The sequence below is a fragment of the Astyanax mexicanus genome, chromosome 13, assembly GCF_023375975.1.
Source record: "Astyanax mexicanus isolate ESR-SI-001 chromosome 13, AstMex3_surface, whole genome shotgun sequence".
NCBI classification, from domain to species: Eukaryota; Metazoa; Chordata; class Actinopteri; order Characiformes; family Acestrorhamphidae; genus Astyanax; species Astyanax mexicanus.
The window spans coordinates 49389585-49408385 of NC_064420.1; the positions used below are offsets into that span (position 1 = coordinate 49389585).

Genomic DNA, 18801 nt, shown 5'->3' on the forward strand with positions numbered 1-18801 from the left:
TGCGCAAATAGTGCTTGTAGATGCCAGAAATATGCTATTTACGCTAATTGCAGACTTCCCAAGTTTCCCGCATATCAATAATGGCTCTCTGAGTCAGATAAAATCTCCTGGAATTTGGAATGAGCCACATGTACTATTACTATGTACTATGTACCTGCAGATGCCATTTACACTAAATGTGAACCCAGTTACACCATAATACTTAGTGTAAATAGTGTGAATTTACTACATAAGGCTTGGTGTAAATAGCCTCTTCTTTAATTATTACTATTAATAAGAAAGTTTGGCTAGCAGCATTGATCACTAGCCCCAGATACAGTCGACTGGCCAAGACATGTTTGCTATTTGTTCACTACTTGTGCTTCTTTCTAGGTTACTGATAACAGTGTTGTGGGTTCAGTGGGTTCGGTTCAACTATTGTTCCCTGAGAAAGGCCTTTAACCCTTACTGCGTCTTTAGCTGCCCCAGAAACACATATAGAAAACAGATAGCAGACATGTCTCGACTTGATTCACTGTGTCTGGAGTTAGGGTTCAACGTGTTAGTCTGATTTTCTGCCAAACTTTCCCTTTAATGGTGATATAAAGTGAGAATGAGAGTCTGTAAGTTTGGAAGATTTGGGGACCTCTCTGGTGAGAATGTGTAATTGCACAGAGCATGTGAAAAAGGACTTTTAATGCTGGTTAATGGGAATAAATAGTACATAAAAAGTGTTTAACTCTGAGAAATTCTGAGTAATTTTGAGTTTCAGAGTAAACAGTTTTATTCACATTGTTTATTCATGAAATATTGTCAAAATGTATATTGTTTATTGATATATTATATGTAATTCTAGTTATTAAAAGTCATTAATGTCCTGTATTTGATAAAGATGGTGTGTAATAAAGCTCTGTCAGTGTGTAGCAGTGAGAATCAGACTCAGACTGGGTGTTAAGCTGTGAAGTACAGAGTGTACCAGCGACTGTCGCTGTCCTACATGCAAAACAGCCCAGCCATTTACATCTGCACACACACACACACACACATTTTCTTATTAATTTTGCATTTACATCATGCAAAACATCCTCCTTAAGGGGAAATTCCATTGATTTCTACAAAACTCTGCATGATTCAGTGGTATAGATGTATAGGTATAGGGTGCTATACTCTTGCAGTTTGGTTGCTGTTGTATAATAGTTTTTGGCTAAGTTGTTGCTAAGTGGTTGCTAAGGTGTTGCTATGGTGTAGGTATACAGGTATAGGCTGCTATACTGTTGCAATTTGGTTGCTATTGTATATAAGTCATTAGCTAGGTTGTAGCTAGATGGTTGCTAAGGTGTTGCTATGGTATAGGTGTACAGGTTGCTATACTCTTGCAGTTTGGTTGCTGCTGTATAATAGTTTTTGGCTAAGTTGTTACTAAGTGGTTGCTAAGGTGTTGCTATGGTATAGGTATACAAGTATAGGTTGCTATACTGTTGCAATTTGGTTGCTATTGTATATAAGTCATTAGCTAGGTTGTAGCTAGATGGTTGCTAAGGTGTTGCTATGGTATAGGTGTATAGGTTGCTATACTCTTGCAGTTTGGTTGCTGTTGTATAATAGTTTTTGGCTAAGTTGTTACTAAGTGGTTGCTAAGGTGATGCTATGGTTTAGCAGTATACGTATAGTTTGCTATAATGTTGCAATTTGGTTTTATGGTATAGTAGTTGTTGGCAAAGTTGTTGCTAAGTGGTTGCTAAGGTGTTGCTATGGTTTAGGTATATAGGTATAGGTTGTTATACTGTTACAATTTGGTTGCTGTTGTATAATAGTCTTTGGCTAAGTTGTTGCTAAGTGGTTGCTAAGGTGTTGCTATGGTTTAGGTGTATAGGTATAGGTTGCTATTCTGTTGCAGTTTGCTATGGTATAGGAGTTGTTGGCTAAGTTGTTGCCAGGTGGTTGCTAATGTGTTACTGTGTTATAGGTGTAATATAACACAGTTTCTAAGGTACTAAGTGATTGCTAAGGTGTGACCATGGAACAGGAGTCATTGTCTATCGTGTTGCTTTGGTGTAGGTGTCGGTTGATTTGGTATTGCTAGTTGGTAGGAGTCACATGCTAAGGTGTGGCTAGGTGGTTGCTGAGGTGTAGCTAAGTGGTTGCTGAGGTGTTGGTTGATTTGGTGTTGCTAGTTGATTGCTAGGGTATAGGAGTCACAAAGTAAGGTGTGGCAAGCTGAGGTGTTGCCAAATGGTTGCTAAGGTGTTGCTTTGGTTACCAAAGTGTTGCTAGGTCTGGAGCCAAAAGATTTTCCCCAAACCTACACCAAAGAAATATATATATATATATATATATATATATATATATATATATATATATATATATATATATATATATATATATATAGTATCAGTAAAAAGTTTGGACACATCTTAAATTCTGTGTTTTTTCATTATTTTAAAATGTTCTGCATTGTAGATGAATACTAAACTTATCCAAACTATCAAGAAAAAAACACATGGAATTATATATTTTCTGCAGCAGTACCACAGTCTATGCAGAAGCCTGTGAATGGGCAGTGACTAAACTTTTGAGAGGGGTCTGTGTGCAACAGGGTCACATGCACTACCGAGTCCCGGAAATGCACTCTCAAGTCCCAAGTTGTTGCATTGTGGGTGGACTCATTGTTAGGTAAACCCATGAATATTAAATGTGTTAGTGTCTATGTTTTGTCTTACTGTTACGCTGTAAATAGCGAGTTAGCTTGGTTAGTGGTTAGGTAAGCTAGTTAGCCAACCTAACCAGTTAGCTTCTTGCTATTGTTATAACTGACATGTCCCAATTTCACTTCAAAATGTGCTTTACGCTAGCTAGCTAGCTACTCATAGAAGCTAAAACAATCTACCTGAAACGCTGATACCTTTACATTTAATAAAAGTGTGTGAATGTGATATTCTGACCTTTCTTCCGTAATACTAGGTGTGCTGGGTTAGCGCTGGAGATAAAACTAAATCTTTTTAAAAGTGTATTTTGTTTTCCATTCTGTAACACTAGTTCTGAAAGCATTTCTATAACAAAATGTTAGCTTAAAATACAAGATATGCAATTGAGTCCATCAGGTATTTCACCTTGAAATACCTAGTCATGTGCTGTTGTATAACAATAAGAAATGAATGCATGAATTATCTGGTTATTTAATTTAATCAATTTAATTTACAAGAACATCTAAAATACAATACACTGTATTTGCTAATTAATATGCTATTAAAACCATCACACATGTCCTCGCATTCCCAAGCTCACGCACACACACACAATTTCATTGGCCACTGACGGTTTGGGGCTTGAGAGTGCATTTCTGGGGCTTGGAGGTGCATGTGCACTGTGAAGCCCCTGCTGCACACACACAGTCTTGAAACTTTTGGATGGTACCGTAGATTATATTCTTTCACATTAAACGATATTTTAAAGCAAGGGACACAAGCAAGTGCACCTTTGTATATTACTACATACATGCTATTAATAACAGAAAGGTCACGTTTTACTGTCACTGTGGGGACATTTGGTTCTTACGACGTCAGTAAAGTCAGTACACCCACACACACTCACCGCCGGCAGTAAAGTACAGCGTGCCCGAGAGCCGTGTGCCACACAGTCCAGCACATCTTGAACCCAAACCTGAGATTACATAACTCCCTCCCGTCCCCGTCCTGAAATATCCTCTCCAGCTTCTCCTCTTACCCCCTGACTCACCTCACCTCAGATCAGATTAGCCAGCGCTGCTAATGCACCAGTACATCCACCAGCATACGCACCAGCTGGCTACACTGCTATGCTGCCAAAAATATTCACTCAGGTGTTCTTGAATCACCTCCATCTCCACCAGATACACTGTAAGCCAGGATAAGTTGAATTTACTTTAAAAAAATTGAGGAAACCGGTTGCCTTAAAAAATTTAAGTAATAGGTAATTAAAACTTAAGTTAGCGTAACTTATAACATCACGTTATTACAACTAAAGAGATGGTTGATTCAACTTTTTTTTTTTTTAAACTGTAAGACCGGATAAGTTGAGTTTACTTAACTTTTTTAAGGCAGCTAAATGTTTTTAAGTAATGGAGAATGAAAACTTGAGTTAGCATAAATTAAAACATCAAGTTATTACAACTAAAGAGAAAGTTGATTTATTTGTAAGGTAGCCCAGGGGGGAATCACTACACACTGATGGTGAGTGTCTGTCAGAAACTATTGGACACACCCAGTATGCAAATAGATTGTGACAGAAGCCAATGGAAAAGAAGCTGCCAATGGCAAAACAGATTAAACTCAGTTGTTATAAGTTGGTTTAACTCAAAGATCTCAGTGTCACGTCTGGTGCTGTTAGCTCCTCTGTCCCTTCCACACCCAGCTCTAACGGAGGTTCTCAGGTCAACAACTACATTACCCAGAATGCACCACCCGCTGACATCACGCACTCACCTGATCACGTGACACCTCACCTGCTTCCTCCAGGAAGTCCTGAATACTGATTACTGGCACTATAAAAGAGCACTCCACACAAACACCCACGCCGCGTATTGTAGGTTCTCCTCATTACAAAGCGTTCTATATCTCTTATGTCTCAGTTTATCTCGTGTATGACCTTGCCTTTGTTTTCTCGACGCCGATTATTGCCTTTGCCTCTGATATTGGATTGCTTGTGTATTACCTGGACTGTGTTTTCACTACTGCCTCTTGGATTACCTCTGACATTGGATCTCTCGTGTATGAACTCTGGACTGTCTCTCGTTTATGGTATGGTTTTGTCTACATTGCTCTGGTTTCTGGTGATTAACTGTTTTCTGTATCAACCACGTATTACATCTGTTTATTTTTATAATAAACATATATTTTTATCAGTATCTGCACGTGTCTGCAATTCTGTGCTCACCATGACACTCAGTTTGAATAGTACAGTATATGTGCCCACAAATGTTCAACTAACTCAAAATAGTTGAGTTTTGTTTAGAAATATCCAATTTTATGTAAAACAGACTTAAATCATTTGAGTTCAAACAGCGTATGGGTTTACAGTGTATAATAAAAGCAGCAGCTAGGCATTCTGGGACTGTTTCTACAAATGTAAGTGAAAGAATGGGTCTCAGGTTCTCAGTGAACTTCAGCACCATGGTACCGTGATAGGATGCAGCACCTGTCCAACAACAAGTCCAGTCGTGTAATTTCACTACTCATTACTAAACATTCCACAGCCAACTGTCAGTGATATGATAACACAGTGGAAGAAACTGGGAACAACATCAACTCTGTGCTCTGTCAGTGTGAAATAACACAGATGCTGAGGAGCATAGTGCACAGAGTTCACCAACTTTCTGCAGAATCACTACATCACTACACACAGTTGCAAGAAAAATATGTGAACCCTTTGGGATTATACTTGGATTTCTGCATAAATTGGTCATTAAATGTCACAATAATAGACAAACACAGTCTGCTTAAACTAATACCACAAAAAAAAAATATATATATATATATGTTTGCATGCTTTTATTAAACACAACATGTTAACATTTACAGTGAGGGTGGAAAAGTATGTGAACCCCTATGCTAATGACTTTTCTAAGAGCTAATTGGAGGCAGGATGTGATGAGATTGGATGTGTTGGTTAAAGCTGCACACCCCAGTTTTGAGTTTGCTGTTCTTAAGAAGCATTGCTTGATGTGAATCATGCCTCGCAGATTAAGAGCTCTCAGAAGACCTACGTTCAAGAATGGTTGACTTGCATGAAGCTGGAAAGGTTACAAAAGTATCTCTAAAAGCATAATACCTTGATGTTCATGTGTCTACAGTACGACAGACGGTCTACAAATGGAGAAAGTTCTGCACTGTTGCTACTCTCTCTAGGTGTGGTAAAGTCCTGTAAAGGTGACTGCAAGAGCACAGCACAGAATGATCAATGAGGCGAGGAAGAATCCTAGAGTGTCAGCTAAAGATGTACAGAAATCTCTGGCACATGCTGACATTTTTGATGACAAAACTACAATAAGGAAGGAGTTCATGGGAGGACACCACAGAGGAAGCCACTGCTGTCCAAAAAAAACCCATTGCTGCATTTTTGAAGTTTACAAAAGAGCACCTGAATGTTGCCAAGTTTACCAAGACACAAAACATGTTGTGTTCAATAAAACCATGCAAACATATATTTTTTTGTGTGGTATTAGTTTAAGCAGACTGTGTTTGTCTATTTTTGTGACTTAGATGAAGATCAGAACACATTTAATGACCAATTTATGCAGAAATCCAAGTATAATCCCAAAGGGTTTACATACTTTTTCTTGCAACTGTATCTCCAAACTTCATGTAGCTTCAGATTAGATCAAAACAGAAGAGAATAGAGAGACTTATGTTAGACTAACCCAACCTCACATTACTAAACACAGCAATGCAGGAGAACCCAAGATACTTTTGGCAATATAGGGCTCTACTTTAGTGATCTATATATGAGCCTTCGATTGCACAATGCTCAGCTTAATTTAGGGCGTAACTGTGTGTCTTTGCTATCATAATGACAGGAAAAGTACACCTTGCTAGGCTGAAAGAGAAAAATCAAATGTCAGCTGGTGAAGACTTATTATTATTATTATGCAACAGCTGCAGCTCTTAAGGTGGAATAGAAGGAAAAAGTAGTGAGTACAGCTGTTTATTCTCCAGCTTTAGTCTTTTTGCCACCTTAAATAGTAATCCTTCAACTTCTAAGAATTCTGCTAGCACGTGGAACTAACTACTTCACTTTTTAAGGTGGAATGGAATAGTAAGGAACTTTTAAAGTGTGTTGGGGCAACTCTGTAAGAGCTCTGTGCTAATTATAGTGCCGTACTGTGCTTTCAGACTTGCGTTCACTGTAAATACTGTAAAACAGATAATACGTAATCACCGGGATTACTGTGGTTCCTGTTTAAGACAAAGAGTTGCATGAAAAAAACTCAATAAGTGAGTCATCACAGCAATGCAGGTGACATGCAGGTGTCAGTCAGGCTCATAAAGACGAGCCGTCAGAACCCTGAGGGCATTTTCCATACCTAACATGGTCTGTGACCCAGTTTAAATCCTCGCCAGCAAAACTCTGACTGCTGAATAACATCCTGCACTACAGGTCAAACTGGGGGAGAATAGCAGGAGCTGAAAACAGACCAGTAGACGCTCAAAAGTGTTCAAAAGCATCCAGACGTTTGTAACTTTTAATTTACTAATAGGCAGTGACGTGCAGACGCTATGGCCCAATTTGCTTGGGCAACTGCCCTTTTGCCGTCCTTGGCTGATATTGCCCTTCCAAGGGAAGAGAAAAAATAATATAGGCATTTATGATTTCATATTTCAGCTAGGGTTGTGCCGATATCACGCCCACTTTTTTGTTAGAGTCAGGGATGAAAATTAAAATACCCTACTGCTACAAATATGCCTAATTCGCATATTATTCTATTATTTATTATTATTCTATTATTATTCTATTATTATTAAGATATTATTATTTATATCTAGGTTACAGCTTGTCTTCGTTTTTTTTTAACACTAACATTTCATGTTATTCACCCAAATACAATAAGCCTGCTCGTTGTGTGTCGGGAAACTTGCTCATTGTCAACCAGTGTTGGGCACCTTACTTTGAAAAAGTAATTAGTTATATTTACTAGTTACCCCACTATAAAAGTAACTAGTTACCAGTAAAAGTAACTATTGACTTACTTTAAATTATGTCATTTCGATTTTTATTAGAAAAATAACAAACGAAAATAAACCAAAAATGTTGACAAAAATATAATCTAACGAATGTCAAAACATAGAAACGAAAAACGTTGAAATGGTATTAATGTAACATAATATAATATAACTACGGTGGCCGAGAAAGCCCAACGCAGTGCAAATTGAAAAGCGCTGCAAAAGCACAAAACACATCCATCAAAATTACAACACAGACGCAGCAAATAGAAAAACGCGCTGCAAATAGAACCACAACACAACGGAATTTTCCCGGGGGACCTTAAAAGATACTGTACCAGCTAAGCTGCGTCTTCAGTAACGTCTCGGACTTCACTATGTGTACAAAGGACAATAAGTGGCAAACAAGGCGTTTTGTGAAGCAGAACTTTTAATAATATGCACACAACCGTGGTAATCACAGGTAATAAACATTACTTACTTTTCAGAAGCTTGTTTGCCACTTATTGTCCTTTGTATACAGCTGGTACAGCATCTTTTAAGGTCCCCCGGGAAAATTCCGTTGTGTTGTGACTCACTTCCGTTGTGTTGTGGTTCTATTTGCAGCGCGTTTTTCTATTTGCAGCGCGTTTTTCTATTTGCTGCGCCGGTGTTGTAATTTTGATGGATGTGTTTTGTGCTTTTGCAGCGCTTTTCAATTTGCACTGCGCTGGGCTTTCTCGGCCACCGTATATAACAGCTGGATCAAACAGTTCAGCGTCTGTCATAAGGAAAGCGCGTGCGGCATTGCGATTAAAAAAAAAAAAAACCTTTAGCAAAATGCGCCGCGCCACGCTCTCTCTCTCTCTCTCTCTCTCTCTCTCTCTATCTCTCTCTCTCTCTCTCTCTCTCTCTCTCTCTCTCTCTCTATCTCTCTCTCTCTCTCTCTCAGCGCGGAGCAGAATTCAGCGCGAGGCTAGAAATAATTTGAAAACTCATTTTAGTTAAATAAATTAAGATGAGTGAGGACCTGTAAAGTTAATCAAATATTGTCAAATATAAAGGATAGGTTGAGGTTTTGGGGAGCTGTTTCAATTATTTGAAACTGAAACTAACTGAAACTGATATTATTCTGCGCACTATTAGATAGCCTTTGATTGTGTTTTACACAAGTTTTTATTTTATATTAATTATTTTTTATTCATTTTAAATATTTTTTGTATTTTATTGATCAAACATAATCTGACGGCCTCCTATAGTGTGCCACGTTTAGGTAGCAAAAAAACCCTGACAGCCAGCTAGCAGTCAACGTTTAACTTGGCTCAGGTTGTTTTGTGGGAGGCTAATCAAACTAAGTTACATGCAGCTGATAATATTTCATTTTATCAAGCAAGATGAATGACGGACATAAAGCACTATTGGAATTATTCACATGCACGTTGTGTTAATGCAGAAAATTCAAAATGCCCACAGAAAAGAGACGAATACTGGAGAAAGAGAGACTCTTTCTTCAGGTTAGAGCAACTGCCCTTCAAGATTCCTGTGCACGTCCCTGCTAATAGGCTACTTTAATAATCTCCATTTAAAAAAAGCACTGGCCAATAGAACAGGACATTTTGGAGCAGCGGTTAGCTTATATAATGCTTAAATAATGTAATATTTCATAATAATGTAAGATTTATGTAAAATAAGGAATTGTGGTAAACCGCGATACTGGTGCTGTTATCCCACTGTAACCCACAGCATGCAATCACTGCCACTGCATTTAGGCCAGAAAGTTCATATGTTTCTTTTAAAAGTGTTTTTCTTCTTCCACTCTTCCATAAAAGCCATATTTATCAAGTGCATGACTTATGATAGTTCTGTCTTGTATACAGATTCTCCAACCTGAGCTGTGGATCTCTGCAGCTCCTCCAGAGTGACCATGGGCCTCTCGGCTGCTTCTCTGAGCATAGCTCTCTTTGCTCTCTATCTTTCAGTGTGGGTGAAATATGGCCATGACTTGGTAGGCTTGCAGGTGTAGAATATTTTTTCTTTCATTTTTAGATGATGGATTGTGGAACAGAGCTCCTTGAGATGATCAAAGCTTGGGATGTGTTTTTATAACCTAACCCTGCTTTAAACTTTAATCTTCTCCACAGCTTTATCTCTGACCTGTCTGGTGAGTTCCTCCTTGGTCTTTATGATGCTGTTTTTTGTTCACTAGTGCACTAGTGTTCACTGAAAAACCACTGAGGCCTTCACGGAACAGCTGTATTTATACTGAGACTAAATTACACACAGCAGTTGGATTAACTCTATTAACTTGCACTGTTGGATTTTATTTAGGGGTTTTAGAGTACAGGGTGCTGAATACTTTTGCACGACACACTTTTCAGATTTTTATTTGATAAAAATCTTGAAAACCGTGTATCATTTTCATTTCACAGAGTGAGTGTAGTGGATAAACATCACAGCACACCTGATTTACCGAACCTTCAGAACTGAGAACCCGTTTCTCTGGGTTAAGATGTTAAGATGTTTTGGTGATGGTTTATTATCCTTTATAAAATGTTAAGAGCAGATGTATAGCTGTTTGGTTGAATTAGGTGTTAAATTTAGCTCCTCAACCACTGATGCAGCTTCACTTCTGTGGAAGTTGGTGGATATAAGTAAAGTTTAACTCATTAAGACCCTGATATAATAGTGTTGTTCTGTTCCAGAGACTTTAAAAAAAGATGGACGCCGTGTCTCCGTTCCCATTCATTCAATGAAAATGAAGCCAAAATCTTCCTCCATGTTGGCGATCCTGAAACCCGAGTCTGTAGAGCGCAGTAGAGACCAGAGGAGGGAGAAAAACTGTGGAGAGACAGCCTACTCATTTAAATAACTCCGCCCCTGAGGGCTGCCTCGAGGTCACAGGCTGCAGAGCGGAGCTGACGGTCTGTTATTGGTCCCGCCCATAACCAGCCCTTTTACAATAACCACACCTTTTTTGAATAGAGCTGAATAACGTTTTAAAAAGCTAATTCTGTGGGGATATAAAAATTTGACAATATAAGCAGAGGTTACACTAGCTGCTGCATTTAAATAATGGAGGTAGAATTACAGTATATTAGAAAAAAAACGTGATTGAAAGTTGTTCTGTTTTGCCATTGAAACCTATGAGGATGGGTGGAGTTACACAGCTTTCTGAAACCGAACAGCAGGGGGCGCCCGACCTGTGGTGGCTTCACTTTTGAGAGACGATGCTCTGTTCAGCTATACACAGAATATGTTCTGTTCTAACACTGATGTTCAAGCGAAATTCTTCTCTTCTTTTAATTACTGTGATACTTTATAACTAACTGAGTTTATTATATTACTCATTCTTTATGTTTACTATCACCAGTGGTGAATTGAAGAAGATCTAACACAGTGTAAAAAACATGGCCGTCTTCTTATCATCACACAGAAGAATTAGGTTGATTGATGTAACGTTACATACATCGAATAATACACATACACATGCTGAAAAGCACCCTCCCTTAAAACACACACACACACAAACACACACACCTCGCTCACATGTACAGCAGGGGTCAAAGGTCACAGTGTACAGAGGTAAACTCCATAATAAGCATGTACTCAACATCACCACTGACCCAACACCGCCTTACCATTACAACACTGAACTCTACAGCCACGAGACAAGCTGTGTGTGTGTGTGTGTGTGTGTGTGTGTGTGTGTGTGTGTGTGTTTGCACATCTGTGTCAGCAAGGTTCCCTGCTTAAAGTAGCTGCAGAGTGCAGCATTTATTTAAAAAAGGGTGTCCACAATATATTTAATATGCCTGTGTCACAATATTTATGTTATCAATGTTATCTTATGATATATGGACATCGACATAGAAAAGGACACAGGAAGGAAAGTCTATTAACGAGAACGAGAGTCCCGTTTTTCTTTAAAAACAGTGTTTTTTTTTATTTTATTTATGTATTGCCGTTCCAATGTCTGAATATTCTTAATAATAAAACGTTTATGGCTCTGTAAAAGGGTGTGATTACATTATGATACTATTATATTATCATTATATCAGTGTTTATGGTACTCTTTATGGTTTGTAGCAATTTGCTATAAACTCTCTACCTCAGTAACTGCTGTGATCATGTATGTTCAATATGTTACAGTATGTTACACATCTCTGCACCTTTTTCTATCATACACACATCATTGTACTGTATCGGTACTGCACTGTCCTGTCTGTTAAACATCTGTCCTGTCTCGTCTTTTGTATTTATTGTTTTTGTTGTAGTGTTATAGTTTTATGTTGCATTTTCGTTGCACGCTTGCACTCACGCTTCCTTCTGCTCACAACTTTTATAGAGATGCGCATTTCATTTTCCAGCAGGACTTGGCACACTGCCCACACTGCTAAAAGTACCAAAAAGTCTTATATAATATTCAAATTTTCTGAGTCACTGATTTTTGGGTTTTCATTGGCTGTAAGCTTCATAATCTTCAACAATAAAATAAATTGTTTTAAATGGCTTTTTTATTAGTTTATCTTTTTTCTTATATTATTTATATATTTTTTATTTTTTTATTTTTTATTCATTTTTTGTTTATTTTTTATTACTTTTATTTTTTTTTTTCATTTTAATGTTTTGTATTTTCATTCTTGTTCTTAGTTCTATTATTCATTTAATCACTTATCATTTTTAATATTCTACTTTACTTTTACTATTATCTATTTACTTATTTTATATTTTAGACATTTTTTACTTTTTATGTCAAATTTGTTTTTTTTATGGTATTTTAGAATTTTCTGTTTTACATATATATTTTTATTAAATGTTGATTTAAAATTAGTACTTCTTTTAGTTTTAGTTTTATTTTTTTACTATTTTATTTCTTATTATTTCTAAATTATTATTAAATGTGTTCAATCCCTTTGATGTTATAAATGCTTGGCAACATTGTAAATAAGGGTCACCCTCAATGTTTCTTCCCGAGTAAAAATAAAGGTTGATTGATTGATTGATAGATAGATGATAGATAGATAGATACTTTATTTATCCCGAAGGAAATTCAGGCATCCAGAAGCAACAACACAATACAATCAGAAACAGATTCAAACATAAATTAAAACACAGAAGAATAGAGAAAAAAAAAATATATATATATATATATATATATATATAAGACTATACGTACTATACAAGGTTGACAACTTTTTTTTTGATTGATTGATTGATTGATTGATATAATATATGAGTTTCACAATTTCAGCGAAATTACTGAAATTAAGTAACTTTTCAGCGATATTCAAATTTTTTTGAGATGCACACAAATAAACACAGCTCCGGTTCTACACTCGGACTGTAAGGTTGTAAGCTGTTGTTTAAGGTGTAATTAGATCAGAGTGAGACCGAGGCCTGAGTTCTTCCTCTCAGAAACTCTCAGATCAGTCCTCCAGGCCCAGAAACAGCCAATCACACGCTCCCGACCACATTCCCCTCGTCTCAGGACTGTTTTTAACACTCCCTTCCTCTCTCTGCCTCACAACTCGGAAGTGTAACACCCCGTCACACCGGTGGACACTCCCACAACCAGACAGAGACCACAACATCCTGGACTTTACCCCATCCTGCAGCCGGGGTGGTGGAACCGACATCTCCTGGGGGTACAAACTAATCTAGACGGTACCACTTTAAAATAAGACTACCTTTATAAAGGGTTAATAAATGGTTTACAATTAGTTTATTAATGGTTAATAATTAGGTTGTAAATGCCTTAAAAATCATTAATAATCAGTTATGTGGCTGTGGGTTCACTATTTAGCAAACAACAGGTCTATGTACATTTCTATGTATGTGTTATAACTGATTATTAATGATTTTTAAGGCATTTACAACCTAATTAGTAACCATTAATAAACTAAACCATTTATAAACCCTTTATAAAGGTAGTCTTATTTTAAAGTGGTACCATCCAGACCAATCTGTTATCTTTTAGGAATTATGCACAATTATAATAATTATTGTTATCTGATATAAATGATTTATATTATTCTTCTTTCATTTTATTAAGATTTGTAACAGGCAACTCAAAACATTCAATATGCTTATTAGATTTTGTCATATCCCAACTTTTAATCCAAACAGTCTAACTGCATGATTTTGGCTTGTATCCAGCTTTTAGATTTTAGAGTTTTTTATGACATTTTTGCATAGGAAAGAATGGGGTCTGCTCTATCACAATGATACAAATGTAATGTAGGCCTACTAGACTACCTGAGATAATTTAGCAACCACTTAGCAACTCAATAGCAAACACCTGGCAACACCACAGCAACCACCTAGCAGCAGCACCAATGCACCCTTACAGCCACCTGTCATTCCACAGCAACTGCCCTGCAAAAACCTCCAAAAAACATTAAGTAACCATTAATTGACTCCTTCCATAGCAAACATCTATTAATCTTATAGTACAGATGCCTCCTAGCAACTACCTATCAACACCATAGCAACCATCTAAAAAAAAACCTTAGTATCCATCTAGCAGCACACCATCTACTACATCACAGATGGGATCAAACAATGCCATGGTATCCAACCTAGCAACATCTTAGCATCCCTATATCTTCAGAATGGTATACCACAGCAACCACCCAGCAAAACTATATTTACCCCAGTGTTATACTAGTGTTACCAGTGTACACACAGCCCAGATTTACTGAACTGAGAGCTAGGAGCTGCAGGAAGTCAGACGCAAGTGGTTTAAAGGGTTTGAACTAAATCATTACTTGTGTTTTGGCGCCATCTATCGGTAAAACGCGGGAATGCGAGTTTGTCAATGCGCTAAATAACCTTTATCAATCAGTAGGTGGCGCTAAAACACTGCAAATAAAAATAAGAGGGTCTGTTTCCAGAGGAACCCCAGTATCAAGGGATGCTTACCTACATGGTAGAGCGAGCATCACACTGATCTCTCTCTCTTTTCTCTCTCTCTCATTACACTACCTTTTTATCTCTGGATAGATTCTACTGCATATTTTGCATATATACACAGTGATGTATGTGTATATATTGTAGATTTTTTTGTATATCGTCGCTGTCCAATGAAAAACAAGTATCTCCATTTTTGTCAATTGTTATTTACTACATAATTTGAACAGACAAACTGTCTCTTCTATTTTGCCAAAAATTCTTGATGAACGGACCAATAGAAATACTTGACCTGAAATGATCTGTTTTTACATTGACTTCCATTGAAAGTTTAGAAGTTTTTCCTCTCTCCTGTAAAGTAGCTGATTTGGAAATACTTGTTTTTCATTGAACAGTGACAATATACTCTATATATTTTGTATATTTTTTCTTGCATATATCATTGCACACTTTATAAGTATAACTGATATATTTGTATCTGTAGTTGACGGCTTTATTTATAGTGAATGTATGGTAATTTAGAGTTTATTAATTATTAAGTTTATTAATTAAAATAAGTGAAATGTGTGTATCAGTAGTAATTATCTATCTATCCATCCATCCGTCTGTCTATCCATTCCCCACCATCTATAGCTTGTATTTAATAGCTATAAAGATTTGCAAAAATGAAGAGATCACTTCAGTTTCTGAATCAGTTTCTCTGATTTTGCTATTTATAGGTTTATATTTGAGTAAAATGAACATTGTTGTTTTATTCTATAAACTACAGACAACATTTCTCCCAAATTACAAATAAAAATATCGTCATTTAGAGCATTTATTTACAGAAAATGAGAAATGGCTGAAAAAACAAAAAAAGTTGCAGAGCTTTCAGATCTTAAATAATGCAAAGAAAACAAGTTCATATTCATAAAGTTCAGAAATCAGTATTTGGTGGAATAACCCTGGTTTTTAATCACAGTTTTCATGCATCTTAGCATCATGTTCTCCTCCACCAGTCTTACACACTGCTTTTGGATAACTTTATGCTGCTTTACTCCTGGTGCAAAAATTTAAGCAGTTCAGTTTGGTGGTTTGATGGTTTGTGATCATCCATCTTCCTCTTGATTATATTCCAGAGGTTTTCAGTTTGGTAAAATCCATTTAAGTGCTCTCTTATTTTTTTCAGAGCCTCTTTATTATGCAGAAAATGCTGCACAGTAAAACAGTGCATCAGCCTCTTGACCCTACTTAACAAACCTTCCCTTCATGCATATTCCTCACAGTCTCATCAGGGTCCTGATTTCTTATCAGCATATAAGCAGTCTTTCATCCTGATCTAATCTTGACCTCCACAGTTCCCCTGAAGAGCTATTTCTTTTATTATTACGCCAAAAACACTGGCAACAACACAACCCTAAAGCATGATGCACCCGCCCCCATGCTTCACAGTTGGATTTTGGAGGATTTTGGGCAAGAAGCAGAAACACATGCAAAACAGATTTTACTGGTCTAAACTATCTATCTAACCATCTGTCTGTCACTCTGTCAGTCTGTCTGTCCATCAGTCAGTCTGTCGGTAATTAGGGGAAAGTGCGGAGAGCTGAAAGTGGGATCAGGTTTTCGTTTTTATTATAAAAACAGATGAAGAGACTGAGAGAGGATTCCAGCATTCATCGCATGCTTCAGGCAACATGACACTAACGAGCTTCTTACAGTAACACACACACACACACACACACACACACACACACACACACACACACACACACACACACACACACACACACACACACACACACACTCATTACCGTATGGAGGAGCCGTTACACACACCACCATGTTCAGCCTTCTGTTCTGCCCAAAATCAGGTCCTGTGTGTTTTTTAATCTGTAAATAAACATTTATATGTTATTATTTTTTTTTTACAATTTTTGACACAATGTGATTGCATTTTACATTATATCAAAATTTGATAATAAAATAAATATTCCAATAGAAATGCTAAAAAAAGTGGAATAAAATCTTTCACACTGAATTTTATTGAGAGATAAGAAGATTATTTTGTTCTATGATGCACTGTTCTACTGTGCAGCATTGTCTGCATAACCTTTAGTAAAAGAGTAATAAGAATGATAAGGAAAAAATAAGGAAACTCAATGTTTCAGGTGCTGTAGAACATTTAAAGTAGTCAGAGATTAATTATTAATTGGAAACAAGTGTTGTGGACTAATGAAATCAAAATAGAACATTAGGGGGATGATACACAGCATTTCATGATTAGCACACCTTACCAGCTGTGAAGCATGGGGGCGGGAGCATCATGCTTTAGGGTTGTGCTGCTGCCAGTGTTTTTGGCGTAATAATGCAAGGTCAGAGAAAAGATTACACAAAAAAATACCAGCAAATGAAGACAGATTGAATAAGAAATTCCAGTTCAGGGGAACTGTGGAGGTCAAGATTAGATCAAGATGAAAGACTGCTTATATGCTGATAAGAAATCAAAACCCTGATAAGGCTGCCAGAAAGATGAATGAAGATTTGTTAAGTAGAGTCAAAAAGCTGATGCACTGTTCTACTGTGCAGCATTGCCTGCATAATCTTCATTAAAAGTGTCATAAGAATGAAAGATAGGGAAACGTAATGGTTAAAGAGTAGTCAAAGATTAATTATTAATTGGAAACAAGTGCTGTGGACTAATGAAATCAAAATATAACATTTAGAGGGGATAATACAAAGCATTTTATGATAAGCACACCTTACCAACTGTTAAGCATGAGGGTGGCTGTATCAGGCTGTATGGTTGTGTTGATGCCAGTTAGATTAGCGATATTGAACATTGTATATCCATAAAATATCAGGAAATACTGGATATGATTGTCAAATGACCTGAACATCAAAGCAAACAAATCAATGTTAGAATTTCTCAGAAATTAAGATAATCCTAAAATACAAAAAGTACTATACCTTTAGTCTAAAAACGTGTTAATTTTAGAAACCACTACTATACACACCTTCTTATACAATATGTATATATTTTTCTTTTTCTTACATAGTAAATTAATAGAATACATAATGAATCATGTAGTAACTTAAAAGTGTTAAACAAACCAAAATACAACCGAGGAAACTCTTGCTTTTCTTTTTCTGGAGCGGTCCTGATGAGTGCCAGTTTCCTCATTATAAACTCATTATAAACTTTTTGATGTTTTTTGCAGTGACTGCACTTTAATTCTTGTTTTCAGATTGACTGACGACAGTGAGACTGGGGTTCAATTCCTGGTCTGAGTGACTTAATATACTGCTGTACACTTTGTTCTTGGGCAAGACTCCTAACACTACACTGGCCCAACTCTGTAATAGTGTAGAAATAACCTTGTGTAAATATAAAATAATGAAATGAAACTGTAACGTACCTGTATATCATATATTAGTGATAATACTACTACTACTACTACTACTACTAATAGATATCTTCAGATTTCAATAATTAAGAATACTAATATAATAAAAAAGTTACATAAGTAAAAACAGCCAAATAAAACAAAAACAAACCCAAAAAACAAATAAATAAATAGTGTTGTGGGGCTGGTGGTGATGTGGTGCGGGGGTCCGGGTGGTGGTGGTCGGGTCGTTAGGGTCCTGCGGGTCAGGAGAGCAGGATTCCTGGCTCCCTCGGAGCAGAGTGGGAGTGTTCAGCCATATGTTTAAGCTTAAATTCCTGAGGGGGTCTGCAAGTGTCACGTCTACAGTATCTTATCTCCACCCTGCTGAGGCTACCAGCAGAGCTAAACCCCCCCCACATAGCCCTGACACACACTCACACACTCACACACTCGCGCACACAATGCTCAAAGGCCCATTCTAACCCAAGGAACAATCAGGGTCTTTCATTCTCTCAGGTAATTGACAGCAGAGTGGAAGTCTGTGGACGTGTGAAAAACGTCCGTTTCTGTAAAGCGAGACGGACACTTTTTAGGGTTAATGAAGTGTCCCTATTATGTGATTTCAACAAAAAAAGTGACTGTATCTTATAAATAACTGTGTATACTATGTACTGTACTCTAAAATTCCCTTTTGTCAACTGTGAAGCATGGGGGTGGGTGTATCATGTTAGAGCGAAGTGTTCCTATGTCATTAACTACCCTACAAAGTGTCTATATCTTTTTTATTTTTTTAACAGTAATTAATAAATGTAATATTATATTTTATAATATATATTTTACCCTACAAAGTAGGATATCCTACACTTATAATTAAA

At 36.9% G+C, this 18801-nt stretch overlaps 1 long non-coding RNA gene across 1 annotated transcript in view; it reads left to right on the plus strand.

Moving 5' to 3' along the window:
• LOC125780655 (uncharacterized) overlaps nt 1–18801 on the plus strand; it is a 227472-nt gene that overhangs the window by 58845 nt on the left and 149826 nt on the right. The gene's annotated exons all lie outside the window — the stretch shown is intronic.